General features: G+C 48.1%; 1 protein-coding gene and 1 non-coding gene across 2 annotated transcripts in view; both read right to left on the bottom strand.

Moving 5' to 3' along the window:
* Nucleotides 1-562, bottom strand: part of CORO1C (coronin 1C) — a 76,562-nt gene extending 76,000 nt beyond the window's left edge. The window contains exon 1 of the mRNA XM_024741431.1: nucleotides 466-562. The gene's annotated coding sequence lies outside the window, so the exon portion shown is untranslated. The remainder of the gene's footprint in view (nucleotides 1-465) is intronic.
* A 3,391-nt stretch (nucleotides 563-3,953) lies between these two features.
* On the bottom strand, nucleotides 3,954-4,026 carry TRNAE-UUC (transfer RNA glutamic acid (anticodon UUC)). Its single transcript has one exon. It is a non-coding gene; the product is annotated as a tRNA-Glu (tRNA).
* Nucleotides 4,027-21,077: the final 17,051 nt, after the last annotated feature.

Here is a 21,077-nt window from a genome sequence, read left to right as displayed (position 1 = left end):
GCTCTGCGCCCTAGCCTCTAGCAGCCCCTCCCCACCCAAGACCCCACCCAACCTGGCGGAGCCCTGACCCCTAAGATCCTTCCCGGGGCAGCCTCGTCCCCCCTCAGCTCCTCGCCCGGCCAGGAGGGTTCCGGATCCCTAAAAGTCTCCCCAGGGCAGCCTCCTCCCCACAGGAACCTGGGCTAACTCTCCCCAGGCCGAGCGGTTCGGTCCCCAACTCCCTCCCCCACCGGATCCCAAGTCTCCCGCGGCAGCTCCTACCCCTACCCCATGTACACCGGCCAGGGCGGACCCCCGGCCCAAGGATCCGCGCCGCGCGCGCCCACCAAGCCCTGTCCGCTCCACCGGGCCCTGTCCCACGCCCCGCCCGCTCCTGTCAGCCGGCGCCGGCACACGCTTAAAGGACAGGTCCGTCCGCCCGTCCGGCTCGCTCCCAAGCCGCCCCGCCGGGCGCGCGCAGCTCACCAGGGTTGAGGTGCCTGAGGCGCCGCTGCCGAAGTCCCAGCTGCAAAGCCCGGAGAAACCTCCAACCGCTACCGCCTCCCGCCTGGCACTGAGCGCCGCGTGGGGGAGGGGCGCGGACAGCCGCCCCCGCCCCCGCCGCTGCACGCAGGCCCCGCCCCAGCGCCGCACCGCGCCCAACCAGGGCCGCCAGGTTGCGGAGCACCACGCCCACTTCCGGGAGGGGAAGCCCGCTTCCCACCCGGCGTTCCACGCCTCACTCTTTCTAGCGCCCCCTCTGGTCGCGCCGAGGGATGGAGGAGTGCCGCGGAGGAAGGCGGTGCCCAAGTGCAAGCACCGCCCGCTAGTCCTCTGACTGGCCGGAGGGCCAGGCCCACTGACCCCAAAGAACCAGGAGCGGTTACCTTAGAGCCCCGCCCACTGACCTATTCGGCTCGGCCGGGCCACATCCCCCGGCTCCTCAAAAATTCCCCCAGAGTCCCTTAAAACCGTAACATCAGCTCCTCTGAACCCCGCCCATTGCCCCATCCAAACCCCTTGCCAGCCTCCTGGCTCCCTAAGCCCAGCTCCCCTCTCATTCCTTCAGAACTGGCCCTTCTGCGTCACAAACCCCGCCCCAATTTCTAGAAGCCCCGCCCACGGGCTGGTAACCTTATTCGCAGCATCGCAAGTCCCGCCCACTGCCCATCTAACAGCGTTAATCCTCCAAGCCCCGCCCAGAATTCTCGAATCCCCGCCTCTGGCTCCCGAAGTTCCGCTTCTGCTGCCCTCACACCCTCCCACCACCACTTCTGGGGATTCGCGACGCTATGATCCTCCTTCCACTAGACCTTGTCACTTTGCTAGCACAAGGTGGCGGCCCCTAGGCTGGACCACACCCACATATCCCCCCGCCCCCACTACACAGAAGGGCCTATCTTGACCCAATTTCGCAGGTGAGGAAATGAAGGATACAGGGTCCCTCCCTTCCTTTTCCTGGCCAAAGACCCTCTCTTAATAACTGGGCGGCCCAGGCCTGAAAGTCAGAGCATCGGGATTCCAGTCCATCTCTGCTGCTGTCAGACTGTGTGTCCTGAGGCAGTTCCCTTCATCTCTGTGAGCCTGAATCTCCTGACCTGTAGCGTGAAGTTGTCTTTATAGCCAGAGTTCCTTTCTCACATTCCAAGCTCTGAAATGCCAAGGTTTGGGGAAACTGGGACTGATGAACTGAATTAACAAAGACCTGCTGATGGGGTAGGCTATTTACTTCCCAAACCAAGGCATTTTTGCAGTTCACAGCGGGGGAATTTTTCATGTTAAGCATCAGCCACAGAAATATGTGTTATGTAAATCAGGGCCCACCTGAACCAAAACAGCTATCACAGCAAATTATTTCTCCTCTCTAAGCTTCAGTTTCTTCATCAGTAAAATAGGGATAATAGCAGACGCACCTTGGGAAGGATTCCATGAGCTCCTGGTTAGTAATACACTTAGCAGGGTGCCTGACTCGGCATAAGCCGTCAGTTAGTCATTACACTAAAGATGCCTCTCTGGCAGCATGACAGAAGAGAAAAACATGGACTGTAGATTCTGACAGACTCGGCTTTAAATCTAGGCTCCACTTCTTACCAGTTGTGTGACCTCAGGCAAATCACTTCCCCTCTCCGTGCCCTGCTCGCCTCGTCTATATAGTGGGATTCGTCTAAATGCTTACTTCAGAGAGTGGTTTTGAAGATTCAGGAGTTTAGATTCAATGAATTAAATCATGGAGAAGTATCCAGCATAGTGCCTGGCATACAGTAGGTATTTAAAACATGTGGATTCCCATCTCCCAGTTCTATAAATGATAAAATTAGAAGTAAAACTTCCCAGGACATCAATTCCCCCAGGATGACACCACCATACTGCAACCATAGAATACGCTGAGAAAGATCCCAAGGCCTTTGCCTTCCAGTTTTATCCTTAAGGTGGGGGAGGTGATTCTTGCACAGAAAGCGTCTAAAGCCAGAAGCAATGCCACCTCACCACACCTGACCCAAATGTGGTCAGTGGAGAGCTGCTACTCCCAGAAGCAGCTGGAAAATTGCATAACTCTTTGCAAATCCCTCCTCCCTCATCATCCCATTGTTCTTGAATTCCTTTCCTTCGTGGGCCCGAAAGGAAACCTTGGTTCTGTCCAAACTGGCCCTAAATGGAGAGATTCAGGTCCAGGTAAGATGCTGGATTTGAGAGTCTTTTCCTGCTCTCAAAACCTGATTTCTGAAGTAGCCTTAAAAGATCGATGCTAGATGAAGATGAATTTAATGATCAGGAAAAAGAAGAATGATTCCATATCCCACATGATACACAGGCCAGGTCTTATATGAAGAAGAAAGAACTGTGGGACCTGCATTTGGAAGCTCCTAAGCAAATCATTTTTCTAGTTTCTCTGAGTAGCAAATGGAGACCTTAGGTTGCCAGGGCAACATGGAAGCTGAGTGGATTAGCCCTGTGGAAGCCTTTACAAATAATAATACTATTAATTAAATGAGTGACTGGAAGTAATCTCAGATTACTAGAGTAATCTCAGTAAGCAAGACCTCTGCTTGAGTGACAGAAGAGGACAAAGCTTGGGGAATATTAAAATTCACCCTCAATTGATCAATCTTGATTCTCACTGCTTTGAGTGCTTCTTTCTGAGAAATAGGAACTAGAATTGACTGATTGGCTACAGACGGGTTGCCTTTTTTAAAAAATTTATTTTATTGAAGTATAGTTGATTTACAATATTGTGCTAATTTCCTACTGGGCATATACCTACAGGAAACCATAATTCAAAAAGACACATGCACCCCAATGTTCATTGCAGCACTGTTTACAATAGCCAGGACATGGAAGCAACCTAAATGCCCATCAGCAGACGTATGGATAAAGGAGATGTGGTACATACATACAGTGGGATATTACTCAGCCATAAAAAGGAACAAAATTGGGTCATTTGTAGAGACGTGGATGGATCTAGAGACTGTCATATAGAGTGAGGTAAGTCAGAAAGAGAAAAACAAATATCGTATATTAACGCATATATGCGGAACCTAGAAAAATGGTACAGATGAACAGGTTTTCAGGGCAGAAATTGAGACACAGATGTAGAGAACAAATGTATGGACACCGAGGGGGGAAAGTGGAGGGGGGTGGTGGTGAATTGGGTGATTGGGATTGACATGTATACACTGATGTGTATAAAATGGATAACTAATAAGAACCTGCTGTATAAAAAATAAAATAAAATTCAAAAATTCAAAAATATATATTGTGTTAATTTCTACTGTACAGCAAAGTGATTCAGTTATACATATATACACATACTTTTTCATATTCTTTTCCATTAGAGTTTATCACAGGATATTGAATATAGTTCCCTGTGCTATACAGTAGGACCCTGTTGTTTATCCATTCTGTATATAATAGTATGGGATGCCCTTTTTTTTTTTTCTTGGCCATGCCACAAGGTGAAGCATGTGGGATCTTAGTTCCCTGACCAGGGATCGAACCTGGGCCCCCTGCGGTGAAAGCACAGAGCCCTAACCACTGGACCACCAGGGAATTCCCTAGGATGCCTTTTTTTAAGTAAATGTTAGATTTTGAGATAATTGTACGTTCACATGCAAGTATAAGAAATAATACAAAGAGATCACATGTACCCTTTATGAGTGGTACATGGTTAACATCTTGCAAAACTATAGTATAGGGAGACACAAGAGGGAGGAGATATGGGGATATAGGTATACGTATAGCTGATTTACTTTGTTATACAGCAGAAACTAACACACCATTGTAAAGAATTATACTTCAATAAAGAGGTTAAAAAAACACTACAGTATATAATATCACACTCTGGATATTGATATCTTGATACAATATACAGAACATTTCCATCAACAGGAGGACCTCTCACACCCACACCCATAGCCACACCCACTTCCTTCCTGCCCCCATCCCCTCCTAAGCCTCTGGCAACTGCTCATCTGTTCTCAGTTTCTATAATTTTGTCATTTCAAGAATGACAAATGAAGTCATATAGTGTGCAACCTTTGAGGACTGGTTTTTCTCAGTGTAAATCTCTGGAGATGCATCAAGGTTGTTACATGTTTGTTCCTTATTATTTTTTGTTGCTGTTATCTTTTCATTTTTCTTTTGTTCTTTATTTTTTTAAATAAATTTATTTATTTTTGGCTGCATTGGGTCTTCGTTGCTGCTTTCTCTAGTTGCAGCGAGCAGGGGCTACTCTTTGTTGTGGTGCGTGGGCTTCTCATTGTGGTGGCTTCTTTTGTTGCGGAGCACGGGCTCTAGGCGAGCGGGCTTCAATAGTTGTGGCTCGCAGGCTCAGTAGTTGTGGCACATGGGCTTAGCTGCTCTGCGGCATGTGGGATCTTCCTGGACCAGGGATTCCCCCCCCGCATTGGCAGGCAGATTCTTAACCACTGAGCCACCGGGGAAGTCCCTTTTGTTCCTTATTATTGCTGAGAAGTATTCCACAGATAGAGCAGAGTTTGTTTAACCCTTCTCCCATTGAAGGACATCTGGGTCGTTTCCAGTTTGGGGTGGTTTATTATGAACAAAGCTGCTATGAACATTATAAACATTCATGTACAGGTTTTTGTGTGAACGTAAGTCTTCATTTCTTTGTGAAAAATGTCCAGTAGTACTATTGCTGGGTCGTATGGTACAGGCAGACCTCAGAGATATTGCGGGTTTGGTTCCAGACCACCACAATGAAGAAAATATCACAATAAAGCCAGTCACACAGACTTTTTGGTTTCCCAGAACATATAAAAGTTACGTTTACACTGTATTATAGTCTATTAAGTGTGCAATAGCATTACATCTAAAAAACAATGTACATACCTTAATTTAAAAACACTTTATTGCTAAAATATGGTAACCATCATCTGAGCCTTCAGCGAGTTATAATCTTTTTGCAATAGTCACATCCAAGATCACTGACCACAGATCACCGTAACAAATATAGTAATAATAATAAAGAAGTTTGAAATATTGCAAGAATTACCAAAATGTGACACAGAGACGTGAAGTGAACAAATGCTATTGGCAAAATGGCACTGTAGACTTGCTCGATGCAGGGTTGCCACGCACCTTCAATTTGTAAAAAATGCAATAAAGTGAAGCAGGATAAAATGAGGTATGGGCGTAATTGTATGTTTAGTATTTTAGAGAACTGCCAAACTCTCCTCCAGAGTGACCATATCACATTACAGTCCCACCCACCTGCAATCTACGAGGCATCCAGTTTCTCCTCATCTTCAGCAGCCTTTGGTGTTGTCGCTCTTTTTTATTTTAGCCTTTCTGATAGGTATATAGTGATACCTCGTTGTGGTTTTAATTTGCATTTCCCTAATGGCTGATGCTGTTGAAAATCTTTTCATGTACTTATTGCCATCTGTATATCTCTTCATGTCTTCTGCCATTTTTACTTTTTATTTATTTTTTAAAATAAATTTATTTATTTATTTTTGGCTGCATTGCGTCTTTGTTGCTGCATGCAGGCTTTTCTCTAGTTGCGGCGAGCCGGGGCTACTCTTCGTTGCGGTGCGCAGGCTTATTGCTGTGGCTTCTCTTGTTGAGAAGCACAGGCTCTAGGTGCGAAGGCTTCAGTAGTTGCGGCATGTGGGCTCAGTAGTTGTGGCTCGTGGGCTCTAGAGCACTGGCTCCGTAGTTGTGGCACACGGACTTAGTTGCTCCGCAGCATGTGGGATCTTCCTGGGCCAGGGCTCGAACCCATGTCTCCTGCATTGGCACGTGGATTCTTAACCACTGTGACACCAGGGAAGCCCTCTTCTGCCATTTTTAAATGGGACTGTTTGGCTTTTTACTGTTGAGTTTTGAGCATTATATATATGTATATATTCTACATGCTAGTCCTTTGCTGGATATGTGGTTTGCAAATATTTTCTCCCAGTCTGTAGTTTGCTTTATGTTTTTTCATCCTCTTCATGGAGTCTTTCACAGAAAAAAATGTTTTCAGTTTTGATGAAGACCAATTTATCAATTTTTCCTTTTAGGAACCATGCTTCGGTGTTAGATCTAAGAATGCTTTGCATGTATCCCAAAGATTTTCTCCAAGGCTTTTTTCTTTTTTTGGCCGCACCACACGGCATGTGGGATCTTACTTCCCTGACCAGGAACTGAGCCAGTGCTCCCTGCAGTGGAAGCGCAGAGTCTTAAGCACTGGACCACCAGGGATGTCCCTCTCTTATGCTTTCACTAAAAGTTTTATAATTTTACATTTCACATCTAAGTCTGTGATCCATGTTGGATTAATTTTTGTCCTACTGGTGTTGTGGGAGCATCCATGAGAAAATGTATCTATGAAGAAAATGCAACTTGCATGCTTGGCTTAGGGCCTGGAATGTGCTGGAAGCTAAGTCCATGCACAATAGCCCTGCTGAATTGAGTTGCTGGTAGAAGCCCTGATGTAATGACTGGCCCTGCCACTTCCTGGGGCCTCGGACACCTTGGACAAGTTATGTTACCTCCCTGGGCTTCAGTTTCCTCATCTCTTTAATGGGGAGAAATAATACTAACCTGTGATTGTGTTTGTGAGAGTATCTGCCACAGATCTTTAATACAAATAAACACTATAATGGAGCTTGTATTTATTAAGCACTTAGTCCTCACCAGGCCCAGTGTTACTAACTTGCTAGGCACTAACTCTTTGAATCCTCATACTAAGCTGATAAGAAATAATATGGATTTTAAATTTTTTTATTTATTTTATTTACTTTTGTCTGTGTTGGGTCTTCGTTGCTATGTGCAGGTTTCCTCTAGTTGCAGTGAGCAGGGGCTACTCTTCATTGCAGTGCGTGGGCTTCTCATTGCGGTAGCTTCTCTTGTTGCAGAGCACGGGCTCCAGGTGCACAGGCTTCAGTAGTTGTGGCTTGCAGGCTCTAGAGCACGGGCTCAGTAGTTGTGGTGCATGGGCTTAGTTGCTTCGTGGCATGTGGGATATTCCCGGACCAGACCTCGAACCCATGTCCCCTGCATTGGCAGGCAGATTCTTAACCACTGCGCCACCTAATATGGCTTTTTTAAATCAGCCTTTTACAGAGGTGAAAACAGAGGTTTGTTACACAGCAGGAACTAACTGATACAAACTTGACCTCAGAACAGGTATTCTACTTGGGCTCAGTAATTCCACTGTCAGAAATTTATCCTAAGGCAATAATCATGGTGACATGCAAAGATACAATCAATTCTCATTATTCTATGTAGTTATATTCTATAAAGTCAACAGAAACACTGAGCAAGTGAATATTGAATTATCGCTCCTAGGGGAAATAAAAGGTTAGGTTCCTACAGGCTTCTGGCCACATTTTTGCCAACCAATCAATATATAACCTGGTTTTATGTGTGCTTTGGTTTAAAGACACCTTATTTAATATGTACTGTACATTGCTGAATTTTATACATATATGTATTTGATTTGTTAACACTGAACTCACAGCCAATAGCACCATAACTCATGTCTGAATGAAGCTAATCTAACACATATATTTCCTCCATAAGGCACATCACAGCCTTCTTGTCCTTAGGAACCCTAGACAGCACTTTATCACTATGCTTAGGGGCCATTTTAAGTAGCAAAATCATGCCAAAACACACAAAGGCTAAAAATGTGGCACTAAATATACCAGGAAAGGATACTTGTTTACAGTACAAGCTGAAACAAGAAGACAGAGCTTTGCCTCATTCAACCTCAGCTGGCAATGTGTGCACTGGGTGACAAATTTTCCTCCACTCTGTGCTTGCACATGTCCACAAATGACTACAAAAGGACCACGAGTATGGCTTTTGGGGTCACAAATTTTAACGAGGAGTTGTTGAATTTGCAAATAATGAGGATCAACTGTATATGTGGAAGGATGTTTATCACACCACTGTCTGCTAGGAAAACAGCCCTCGACACAAACAACCAGAGGAGATGCATTCCAGGGCAGGGACCGGACAGGATGCTATAAATGAAGGATACAATCAAAAAGACAGATGGGGCTAGGCACAGGAGAGAACGCACAGCAGCCAAAAATGTCAGTATCTCTCCCCGGAGGCAAAAATGACTTCCCAGAACCCAAGCACTGCCCTCTCCTTTCATGGGATCTATGGTCTCTGCCTATATGTCTCCACGTAACTCCTGTACAGCACGAATCAGGGAGTGTGGCCTCATCCTTTTCCCCCTATGAATCCTGACTATTTCCAGGCCTCCAGGAGTCACAGGAAGTTTTTAAGCAGGAAAAATAAAAGAATTTCATGGAAGAATATTTGTTGCTTAATGATATGTAAAAATGTTCCAGATGCTGTTAGATGAAAAAGGCAGGCTGGAAAACAGTATGTCCCATTTTTTATAAAACACACACACACACACACACACACACGTTGTAATAGTATTTTGGAGGACCTCCCTGGTGGCGCAGTGGTTAAGAATCTGCCTGCCAATGCAGGGGACACGGGTTCGAGCCCTGGTCCGGGAAGATCCCACATGCCATGGAGCAACTAAGCCCATGCGCCACAACTACTGAGCCCACGTGCCACAACTACTGAAGCCCGCATGCCTAGAGCCCGTGCTCCGCAACAATGAAGCCACCACAATGAGAAGCCCGTGCACCACAACGAAGAGTAGCCCCCGCTCGCCACAACTAGAGAAAGCCCGCGCGCAGCAACGAAGACCCAACATAGCCAAAAATAAATAAAATAAATTTAATTTAAAAAAATAGTACTTTTGTGTCTGTTTGTCAATGATATTGGCCTGTAATTTTCTTTACACAGATTGTAACGGAAATTATCTCTGAGTGACAGGATTCCAGTTATGGTGAGTCTCCTTTTTCCATTTCCTGTCCTGTGTTTCCTACTTCTTTTGCAAACTGCATTCAACGGTATAAAATTGGGGGAAAAAATTCTCTTTTTTGAAGGGGGAGGAGGAATTCTATCAATTCAAGGTGTTCTATCAAGACCCCAAGCCCAATGTCACATTTTGACAACCTCAGCAGAACCTAGCTGGAAGAATTTCCAGACAATGCTCCTGGGAAGGTTTTTCAAAATTTAAACATGAATCTTGGCACAAAAAGCGCTCACTCATCCGCATAAATCTCATTATTGAGATAGTAAACCTTGCAACTGTCTGCAGCGGCATGAGCTGCAGCTTCCAAAGCTCAACCTGGCTGCCCCTCCCAAATCAGATGCCTCAGACTCACACAAAAAGGGAATTAGTGTTCATCAGTAACGACAATAAAGGCTTAGACCAGAGGTTCTCAACCTGGGACAGTTTTGCTCCACACCTCCCCCTCCAAATGTCCCTCCACAGGGACATTTGGCAATGTCTGGAGACATTTTTGGTTGTCACAACTAGGAGGGTGCTACTGGCGTCTAGTGTGTATAGGCCGGGGATAGTGCTTGATATCCTGCAATGCACAGGACAGCCTCCATCCCAGCCCACAACAAAGAAATCTTAGGTCCCAGGAGTTGGTAGTGGTGAGACTGAGAAACCCAGGGCTCAGATATATGGAGCCTTATTAAGTCTAGCTGGGCTAGGGGCTTTATAGGAAAGATCTCGTGTAATCCTCACAGCAATCCTAGGAGATAGGGCCTATTACATGCCAATCTTACAGAAGAGGAAACTGAGGCTCCAGGAAAGGAGGGAACTTGAGATGACTCCATCTTGCAGAATCAAGATCCTAAGATCCCGCAAGCTGCACAGCGTGGTCAAAAATTAAAAAAAGGATCAAGTTGGGTTTCTGACTCGATGGACACAAAAGAAACCAATTGCAGGAAGGCCCCATGCTCTCACTCTCCAGCATCAGGGCTGCACTTGGAATTTCAAGGACACCGTGCTCTCCTACAGAATCAGGAATCCCTGAACACACAGAGAGAAATCACACCAGACTGGGGTCCTCAGGGCCACGGGACCCCCTCTGTCAAGTGGTTTGGATTTTGTTCCCTTTCCACTTACAGGTTTTGATCGTAGCCCCCATCAGCTGCTGCCTTTCCCAGCAGAAAAAATTGGGTGTAAGATCATCTCTCTCCCCAAGGAAGTGCACCTGCTTTTCTGAGAGGCGAGAATAAATGGCTTTTCCCAAAGGGATGCTGAGATGGGAGAACGAACGCTGTGAAACAAAACACAGACACTCTTGCCACCAAAATTGCGAGTAGCAGGAAGGAACCGTGCGACATGGGAGTCTAGGCAGCTCTCCCTCCGCGTCTGCATGATGCTGAAATTCTTAAGGGAATGGGTGGCAATAGCTTTTATTCAAGCAAATGCTTTCTGGTTTCTACTCTGTGCCAGGCTCGACTGTGTTCAGTCTAGGACTTCAGATGACGAGCGCTTCTTTGAAAGGAGGCCAGACCTTCAAGGTGGGACAGGAGAAATGGGGTTTGTAACCCACATAGAGGCTTCTATGAGTCCCTATTCATGTCTGTACTGAACTACATTTTCTTCTGTGTTGGGAAAAGCAGCAGAAGGGAAAGCTATGAACGTGAGCTTTGGAATCAGCCCTGGGCTCAGAGTCCAGCTCTTTCACTCTAACTATCTGTGTGGCTCTAGGTAAGTTATCAACCTCTCTGAACCCCAGTTCCCTCGTCTGGAAAGTGAGCATTGTTCACTCAACATGCTTTGAGCCCAGATGTGCCAATAAATGATTTCTATGATCTTAATTACTGTTCAAAATCCCATCATTTTTCATTTGTTCTTTCCAATATCTCTGCCAGGGCCACTGTGGTAGATTGTAAAAATGCAAATTATTCTCCTCCATCTAGCCATGCCCTGTGGAGCTAGCTGCTCTCCACTCTGGCTCTGGCTTTGACCATGTGACTGGCCTTGGCCAATGGGACGTGAGCAAACCCAACACATGGAAATGCTTGAAAACTGTGTGGAGCTTGCCTTGTCTTGTTGTCCTTGGATCCCAGCCACCCAGGAAGAAGCAGCTAGCTTGCTTGATGGTGAGAGTCCCAAGGCCCAGACATCCCAGCCAGAAGCTGCCAACCACCAGACGTATGAGTGAGGACATCCTAGACCATCTAGCCATGAGCCAACCTTCCAGCTGACCACAGATGTAAGCACAAACCTACAGCCATCCAGCCCCCAGAATGGTCACCATTGTTTTAAGCCACTAACATTTTGGGATGGTTTGTTACACAGCAGTAGGTAACTGATACATAGCCCTCACCCTCCCACTTTCCAGACAAAGAAATTGAGGCTCAGAGAGGTTTGCCTGAGGTCATGGAGCCAACACACAGTCTCTTTCCCCTACACCATGCAGTGAGGCACCTTCTGACATCTCTGGCCCCCTGATGCAGGACCAACTTTATTTTCTTTGGCCACACCGTGTGGCTTATGGGATTTTAGTTCCCTGACCAGGGATGGAACCCAGGCCCTCAGCAGCGAAAGCTTGAAATCCTAACCTCTGGACTGCCAGGGAATTCCTATAGGGCCAATTATTGATAAGACAGCTGGCAGGGTGACAGCTGTGTTCACTGGGTCAGCTCAGTGGTCTGCTGGGGGAGCTGGGCCATGCCCTTGGCCTCATTAGCATGGAAGACCTGTAATCAGCTGCTCAGAAGCTCTGGAGAGATATGTCTAGCCTGGTGCATGGGGTGGACACCCACACAACAAGCTAGAGGATGTAAACTCTTCGAGACCCTACCATTCGCCGGGGGACCCTCAAATGTTCACCAGTCCCCTCTGTGTCCTAGCCACCTCTTCTGTGTATCTGATGGCAGCATTAGGGGGATGTATGACCTTTCTAAAATATGTATGAATGAAAAAATACTTTGCTTGTACAAGATGGAATAAAATAGCAAAAAAAGTACCCAGCAACTCCCTTTACAGGGCATAACCTATGTTACAGACTCTGGGTACAGCTCTCTTTATGCGTTGCCTAATTTTATCCTTCCCTAAATCCCATCATGTGGATCTAAAGCTACAGAGTTAAAAGAGCACTGGCTGAGGACTCAGATTGCCCGGGGTTTAAATCCTGGCCGGGCCTTTTACCAGCGAGAGATCTAACTTCCCTGTGCCACACCTTCCCCATCTGTAAAATGGGGGTGTGATAATAGCAGCTGCTTCATGGGGCTGGTATGAAGACTAAGCGCATTAATGAATATAAAGTACTGAAAACAAGGTCCAGCACGTAGCTGGCACTCAGTGCATGCCAGCTGTCATCATTAACACTACTTTATGGATGAAGTAGTGATGAGGCTCAAGGAGGTGACTGCACTAATTAATTTCACTTAGCTAAGTCGACGGTGAGCCGAATCGTGGACCCTAGCCTGACGGACTCTGATGACAACTCCATCATTCCTGGAAGTTCCAGGACCATCTGCCCACCACCCAGGGTCCTGCCTCTGCAGCCAGAGTTCCTGCCCCAAAGTCAAATGAGGACTCGCTCTTTAAGTTCCTAGCTACACAAATGGATCGCAGGATGGTTCCTCAGAAATCCACACCCAGCCTTCAAAACCCAAGGGAAAGACCTTGTTACAACATTCATTACACTGCGTTGGAATAATCTGCTTTTCTGATCATCTTCCCTCACAGAGATAGTACCACATACTACGGGTCTCCCGTGTGCTGTGTCCATATGCAGACATTGCCTTATTTAATCTGCACCACCACCCAGCAAGGTACATTGATTATGCCTAGTCTACAGGTCAAGAACTGAGGCTCTGAGCGGTACAGGCATTTGATCCACAGCACACAGTTGGGATTCAAATAGGAGTCTGTCTTATTTTGTGATGTGGGCTCATTCGAGGCACTGCAGGACCTTTTGCTACCAACAGTAAGAAACTCAGTACTTGTTAGAAACAGACTCACAGACGTAAAGTACAGACTTGTGGTTGCCAAAGAGGGGGGTGGGGGAAGGATGGATTGGGAGTTTGGGATTAGCAGATGCAAACTATTATAAACAACAAGGTCCTACTGTATAGCACAGGGAACTATATTCAATATCCTGTGATAAACTCTAATGGAAAAGAATATGAAAAAGAATGTATATATATGCATAACTGAATCACTTTGCTGTACAGAAGAAATTAACACAACATTGTAAATCAACTATACTTCAATAAAATTAAATATATATATATATGTGTGTGTGTGTGTATGTATATGAGTGTCGTATTTCGTGATGCAGGCTCATTCGAGGCATTGTGGGACCTTATACTACCAACAGTAATAAACTCAGTACTTGTTAATTCATGCCAGGATCCAGGTCCAGTACTGTTTCATAGGCATATCTCATTTAATCCTCAAACCACTGCAAATAAATACTATTATCTTTTCCTTTTAGAAGAGGAAACTGAGGCTCAGAAAGGTGCAGAAACCTGTCCTGCGTCACAAAGCTTGTAGACAGGCTAGCTGGGATTTGAACCCAGTACAAACTATAACAACTGTGGACTTTTTACTCCATCTGCTGTCTCTGTGAATAACTTCAAGCACAAAAACTATAACTTACACTCCTTCGAATTGTCTCAACAGTGTCTGAAATGCTAAATAAATATTTACTGAGCATACCAACGACTGAATGAATGGAGCGCTTGGTATCTCTCCAAGCGCTCAGGCAGGTTCCTCGGGTCTGTGCATCACGTGGGGAATCTTTTGAGCACATGTGCCAGAGAAATGGAAGCCGCCTTGCTCATGATAACCCATATCCTGGTTGCATGGCCTCTGATGAAATATTCCTTTGCGAGCCAGATGTTTTTGCTTCCACTCCTTAAAAAGCTTTTGAGAATTCAGAGAAAGCAAGGAGCAATTCACTGACAACAGACTGGGCTTTCTCTGCTGCCCGGCTCAGGTTATTAGATTAGAAGCAAGCTGTGGACATCTCTCCCTGGAAGGGCTCACGGCCACAAATCAAAAACCAATCTTCACATGGGAACAGTTTGGAAAGGGCTGTTGGTCACGTACGGGGCTTTCCAAATGTACTCCACATGCCCAGAGCTGATAGGATCTCCTATCAAGAGGTCACTTTAGACCACCAGGTCAATTACATGTCAAAGTAAGTGCTGACAATCTGGCAATATAAAAAGGAAAGCTGGGGACTTCCCTGGTGGTCCAGTGGTTAAGACTCCCTGCTCCCTATGCAGGGGGCCCGGGTTCGATCCCTGGTCAGGGAACTAAGATCCTACATACCGCAACTAAGCACGCGCGCCACAACTACTGAACCCGTGTACCCTACAGCCCGCAGGCGGCAACTAGAGAAGCCCGTGCACCGCAATGAAGACCCAGTGCAGCCTAAATAAATACATTAAATAAAAAAAAATAAAGTACGTGGTCGCTATACCCCAATAAAAATTTTAAAAAATAATAAAAAGGAAAGAAAAAAATGGCATTCTGCATCATGATTCTAAAGAATGCTCTAGTCTTCGGTTTAGTAGATTAGTTATCTACGGCTGTGAAACAAATCAGCCATAACATATTGGCTTAAAACAGCAAATCATTTATCATGTCTTGTGGGCTGGGGATTTGGAAGCAGCCTCCCTGCGTGGCTCTGGCTCAGGGCTTCTCATGAAGTTGCAGTCAGATGAAAGCCAGGGCTGCAGTCAGCAAAAGGCTTGCCTGAGACCCCACTCCCATTTCCAAGTTGGTCCATCTGCATGGTTGACAAGCAGGTGGGGCTGTCGGTGGGAGGCCTCAGTTCCTCCTCAGGTCTGATTGAGTGTCCTCAGACATGGCGGTTGGCTTCCCCAGATTGAGAGATTCAAGAGACCAAGACAGAAGCTGCAATGCCTTTTATAACTTAGCCTTGAAAGTCACACACTGTTATTTCTGTCCACTCAGGCCAGCAAAATTCAGTATGGAAGGTGACATTAAGGGTGTGAATATTAGGAGGTGTGGATCGCTGGGCTCCCCCCACTGCTTGGAGGTAGGCTGCCATTTCTGAGAACCAGGTCTAAGGAAAGACGGCAGGTGCTACAAATGTTTTAGGCACGAAGATGTTCATCACAGCATTGTTTACAATAGTAAGAATTTGTAAACAACCTATGTGTCCTTCTACATGAGATTGGCTGAGCCGACTTCAGCACAGCCACACAACGGAATAATGATTACATATGTGCAGATGCCCAGAGGAAAACTGGGAAGACATCATCCCACTTTGAGCAATGGTTATTTCTGTGGGCGGGCATGGGATTGAGTCATAGGGGAAGAAAACTGAGGTTCAGGGTGTCCCAATGTGGGACTGAGTGAAGTAGGAAGGAAGCTAGCTCTTCATTTATAAATCCATCCTGCTGGGTTCTTTCTCCTCAACACCCCCAGAAAATTGAAGCTGAGCACCTTGGTTTCCGAGTACCTGTGTGGCTGAAACACCCTCTTAACCAGGCTATCATTCCAGACAGAGGTTTAGCAGCCAGCTATAGGGTTTAATCCCAAGTAGCAGACTGCCCAGCTAGATGTCAGGGGTCAGCTCTCATTCACTTCTCTAATCCTCTCTGTCACCTACACCAATTAAGACACTGAGGGTCCTCTCCAGCATCCAGGGCAGGAAGGGCCATAGGAGACCCCTTCTCCTATTAATTACGAACAGACGTTCATCCTCTGCTCCCTCCCCCTCCACCGGTTCAGTGGAAAATGATCAGCCATTTTCTTGATCCCCCGACACATTAATTATCCAGGGATAGCAAAGAAAATGAGACCATTTCTGGAAATCTATGGCCCCATATGTCCCTATTTCCCTACCACTCCTGGATCTCAAAAAGCTTTTAGTGGAGGCAAATACAGGTTTCTTCCAGCCAGATTGCTACAGTCTCCCTGCAGATCAAACTGAGTCCTATCCCAGAGCCTGGGACAATTTTATCCCTAAAGAAGAGGCTGATAGGGTGAGAGAATTGGATGCCAACTCTTCCTCTGCCTCAGTCAGCAAACCAGAGGCGACAGAGAAAACGAAGAAGCCTTCCTGCTATAATCTGGACACAGATGAAGCAGTTTGGCAAATGAGCACAGGTTTTGGCAGCAGACAGACCCCGTTTTGATTTCCGTCTCTGCCAAAGACGTGCTGTGTGGCCTGGGGCAGGTCACTTTGTCTCTCTGTGCCTCCCCTGCACCACTTTAAAAAGGGTAGAGTAATAAGGCCTACCTCTCTGGGGGCTGTGAGGTGCAACGAGATCACATTTACATGCCTTGCAAAGTGTATGGCACACGATGAGAGCACAGTGAATGGTCGTCAGGATTATACTGTTGGATTATACAGTCACAGGACACCATATTCGGGAATGCGGTGACGACAGGATATATGTGTTGTAAGTTTGGAAATACCAGCACTAAATGAGTGGCATTCCTTGCTCCTTCTCTCTGGCTAAATTATTCCCACTTGGAAATCATGGTGCTTGTTTATCACTTTGTGGTTTGTTTAGCCCCAAAGGAGGAAGAGTGGGGGACGCACCCTGGAGTCAGAGCCAGGGGGGCTGGACTCAAGACCAGGCCCTGCCGGCCTAGGCGGACCCGTTGTGGAATTAGGAGAAGGTGCCCAAAGTGACGGGGGCAGATTGCTGAACCCCCCTGATCTCAGTTTCTTCACCTCCGAAATGGGGTTAAATAAGACACAGCCACCTTGCTGGGACGTTCAGATCAACTGTTGGATCTGGTGTAGACGGTCAAACAGGTTTCAAACCCCAATTATTGGACCTCACTGAATTAACTGCACCTGCTCTTCCCCCAGTCTTTAGCACCCCATCCCCATTTCCCCTTAACCTGTGACCAGGCTAGGGTTTTTCCCATCTCCAGGAAAAATTTCCCTTCCCCCCACCCAGCATCACCTTCAGTAACAGCCTTAACTCTTTCACCAACAAGCTTCTCAAGAATTGTAGCGACTTCGGGCAGGTCACTTTGTCTCTCTGTGCCTCCCCTGCAGCACTTTAAAAAGGGTAGAGTAATAAGGCCTACCTCTCACTTCCGGTCGGCCAGGCCAGCTGTCGCTGTCCTCTTCTCTCTCTCCCTCCCATTCTCCCGAATCTTCTCTTCCCAAGGTCACCGGCAACCTGGCTGCATCCAGGGCCTGCTGGTCCTGGTCGACAGGTGCCCGGTGATCCCGGCCCTTTCGGCACTGCTCACCCCTGGCTTCGCTGCTGCTCCTCTGGCAACCTCTCCGATGTCAGCATCTCCAGGGCCCTCCTCCGGCCCCTTCTTGTATCTGCATCCTCTCTCAGGTGTGCCCATCTATTCCCAAATCTCCGCCTAGCCCACACCTCACTGCCAGCCTCCGGGTCCAAATATCCAATGGCCTCCCGGACACCTCCGTGTGGCCACTGCACCAGCACCCCAGACACAAGCTCGTCCTCGTCCCCCACACCCACCTGCCTCCCTCCTAGGTTCCCATCTTAGGCAACAGCCCCGCCATCCACTCAGCTGCCCAAGCCAGAACAGAGGTGCCATCCTTGGCTTTTGAACCAGTCACCACAATCTATCAATTCAGCCTCCTGCCGGGCTCCTGAGATCATCCCCTCATCTCCATCCCCATCACCTCACTCTCATCCAGCCCATGCATCCATTCAGTGGGTTTTTATCGAGCACCTGCGGTGTTTCTGGCACCATGTCAGGCGCTGGCCACCGGCATCTCTCACTGGATTCCCGGCACCCCATCTTCACTGGTCTCCCCCGAAAACATTTTCTACCCAGAACCCCGAGTGATCTCTCCAGCACGGTGCTGTCCATAGAACCTTCTGCGATGGTGAAAATGTTCTATATCTGTACTGTCCAATATGGTAGCCACATGTAGGCACTGAACACTTGAAATGTGGCTAGTGCAACTGAGGAACTGAATTTTTAATTTAATGAGCCATGTGTGTATTAGTTAGCTTGGGCTGCCATAAAAAAATCATACTGGGTGGCTTAAACAAAAGAAATTTATTGTTTCACAGTTCCAAAAGCTGGGGAGTCCAAATTTAAGGTGCCAGCCAATTCAGTTCCTGGTGAGACCTCTCTTCCTGGCCTGTAAACAGTGTCCTTACATGACACAGAGAGAGAGAGAGAGAGATCTGTGTCTCTTCCTGTTCTTATAAGGGCACCAGCCCTATAGACTTAGGGCCCCACCCTTACAACCTCATTTAACCTTTATCTCCCCTCACAGGCCCCATCTCCAAATACAGTCACGTAGTGACTTAGAGCTTCAACATGACTTTGGGGGAGGGCGGCACAAATATTCAGTCCATAACAATGTGGCTAGTGGCTACCATAGTAGACAGTGTGGCTCAGGAGGGAAAACCAACCATGTCCTTCCACAGTATGCAACCTCCTTGGTTCCCCAGCTCCCTTGGGATGGAGTCCAGACCCCTGACAATGGTCCACAAGTCCCTGCAGGGTCTGCACCTGGCCCATAACTCTAGGCTCTACCTGTTATACTGACTGCTTAGAGTCTGTAGAAGCCAGAGTGCTGGCCTCCACCTCTGGGCCTCTGCACCAGCACCTCCCTCTGCCCAGAACACTTGTCACCTCCAAGCTGCCCACACACCCCCACTTCTTCACCTCACTCTGATTCCCAAATCGGGGGTCCCTGTTTAGACTTGTGTGAGGGGCCCTCCTCCATCGTGTGTGGAAGGTTTGGGTCACAGACAGGCTGGGCCAGTGATGCAATGTCCACATCAGCTGTCCCTCCTCCCCAGGATGTTCCCCGGGGATAATGCAGAAAGGTGGTCTCAGCGACTTGAAAGTGGTGACCAGAAACAGGAGCAAGGACCCCCTGGCCATTCCTCTGAGAATCCAGCCCTTGCAGGGTTCAAGGAGATGATCTGAGGAGGCAGTGTTTCAGTGGAAAGAGCAAGGGGCTTTGAACTCAGGCCTGCAGCAGGGGGATGGGTGTGCTGGGCCCTATTTCTGCAACTCTCTTCCACCCACTCACGACCCTCTTTTCTTTGCGGGGGAGGGGGAGCGGCGCGTGTGGCAAGCGGGATTTTAGTTCCCGGACCAGGGATCGAACCCACGCCCGCGGCACTGGAAGCACGGAGTCTTAACCACTGGACCGCCAGGGAAGTCCCAGGACCCTCATTTTCACATCAATAAAATGGGGTAACAACACCTCCCGGGGAGGGTTACTGTGAGAATTCAATAAGGGAAAGGAGGTTTGTATGGACCAGGCAGTGTTATTATAATCCCGCAACCTTTCACAAAATGAAGTCTTGTCTTTGAGTTTTATGGGTGGAAGGTCAAAGTCCAAGCCTTGGTGGCAGAGATAAGGAAACCGAGGGTCAGAGAGGGCCAGGAGTTTGCCTAAGTCACTAGCAAGTGGGCAGCAGTACTGAAAATGCAGATGTGAGGATGCCCCCGAGGGATAACTGTCCAGTCTGCAGGTCCGATGGAGCGGAGGGACACCCCCAAAGGTGCTCACCTTTTCGAGTGGCGGGGGGGTTCTGCCTTCCTCCTTTCGGACCTTGGAACGAGTGGGTCCTTCCGTGGGGAATCGGAGGCAGAGATGGCTCCCGAGGTCCCCTGCGGGGCGCACTGGAGATGGTGCACCTGGAGGCCGGCAGGCACGCTAGAGGCCGGGGGCTCGCACCGCGCACTCTCCCGAAGTGCGGGTCCCGGTGGGCGTCTGCGTGGGCTCGGACGGCAAGGCTCCAGCCACACGCTGTGGGCGGGGCCGCGGGAGGCAACGCCCCGCTTCCACCTCCCCGAGCACCGCCTTGCCCCGCCCCGCCCCGCCCCGCCTCCGGGAGCTGCAGAAGGCTCCTTGATGGTCATTTGCCACCCCTGGGAGGCTTCTGGGACCGGGGGTAGGTGGATAAGGGTAACAGGGCTCCCCCTCCCCATACTTTGTGAGCATCTAATAACAGCCCAACCCTAGATGCTACTGACCTTGTGTCTTTCCCCTACCTCTCCTCCCAGGGTGGGGGAGGCGACTGAACTCCCCAAACCACGGAACTCAGTGTCCTTCGATTGTCCACTGCCTCTTCCTGCATTCAACAAACAGATCTGAGGCTGAAGTCAAGACCCTTCTTCCCACCACTGTGTGCTTTGAGCAAGTGACTGCCCCTCTCTGAGCCTCAGTTTACTCATCTGTAAAATGGGGATGACAGTAATACCACTTTCATCGTGGTATTTCAGGATTTGATGAGAAAACAAGTAGGCCCTCAGCAAGGGAGTCTGTTATTGTTGTGCTCTCCTCCACTCCCCCCAGCCCCTCAACCCAGGAGCCCCCTGCCTGGTCTACCCAGACGCCCAGCCCTGCTGGTTATTTGGGGTTGCATAGGGAGAATGGCTAAGGCCAGAGCTGTAATCAGCAAGATATAGGCTCTGCTACGTTGGACAAGACACTGGCCCTCTGTGGGCCTCAGTTTCCCCATCTTTGCAAGACAGGAGCTGTAAAAACTGAGAGACAGCAGTGCCTGGTGCATTTATGGAGTGCCGACGGTATACTCCACACTTCACCTGCTTCCTAACAACCCTAGGGGGGTGCCAGTGTCAGCAACAGCCCCATTGTACAGGAAGGGAGGCTCAGAGAGCTGGGGTGACATGTTCACAGTCACACAGCTAGGAGTAGGGGTGCTAGGCTTGAAGCCTCACTCTCCTGTCTGAGGACCTTGGGCCCCTGGGAAAGCAGGGCTAACTCTGGAGGGACTTCCTCTCCCCCTCCCTCCTCCCTCCTTCCCAGCCTCCACTGGGAGGT

Source organism: Neophocaena asiaeorientalis, unplaced genomic scaffold, assembly GCF_003031525.2.
Source record: "Neophocaena asiaeorientalis asiaeorientalis breed wild unplaced genomic scaffold, Neophocaena_asiaeorientalis_V1.1 scaffold648, whole genome shotgun sequence".
NCBI lineage: Eukaryota > Metazoa > Chordata > Mammalia > Artiodactyla > Phocoenidae > Neophocaena > Neophocaena asiaeorientalis.
The sequence above is the reverse complement of the archived record's forward strand: the minus strand, read 5'-3'. Positions and strand labels throughout refer to the sequence as shown.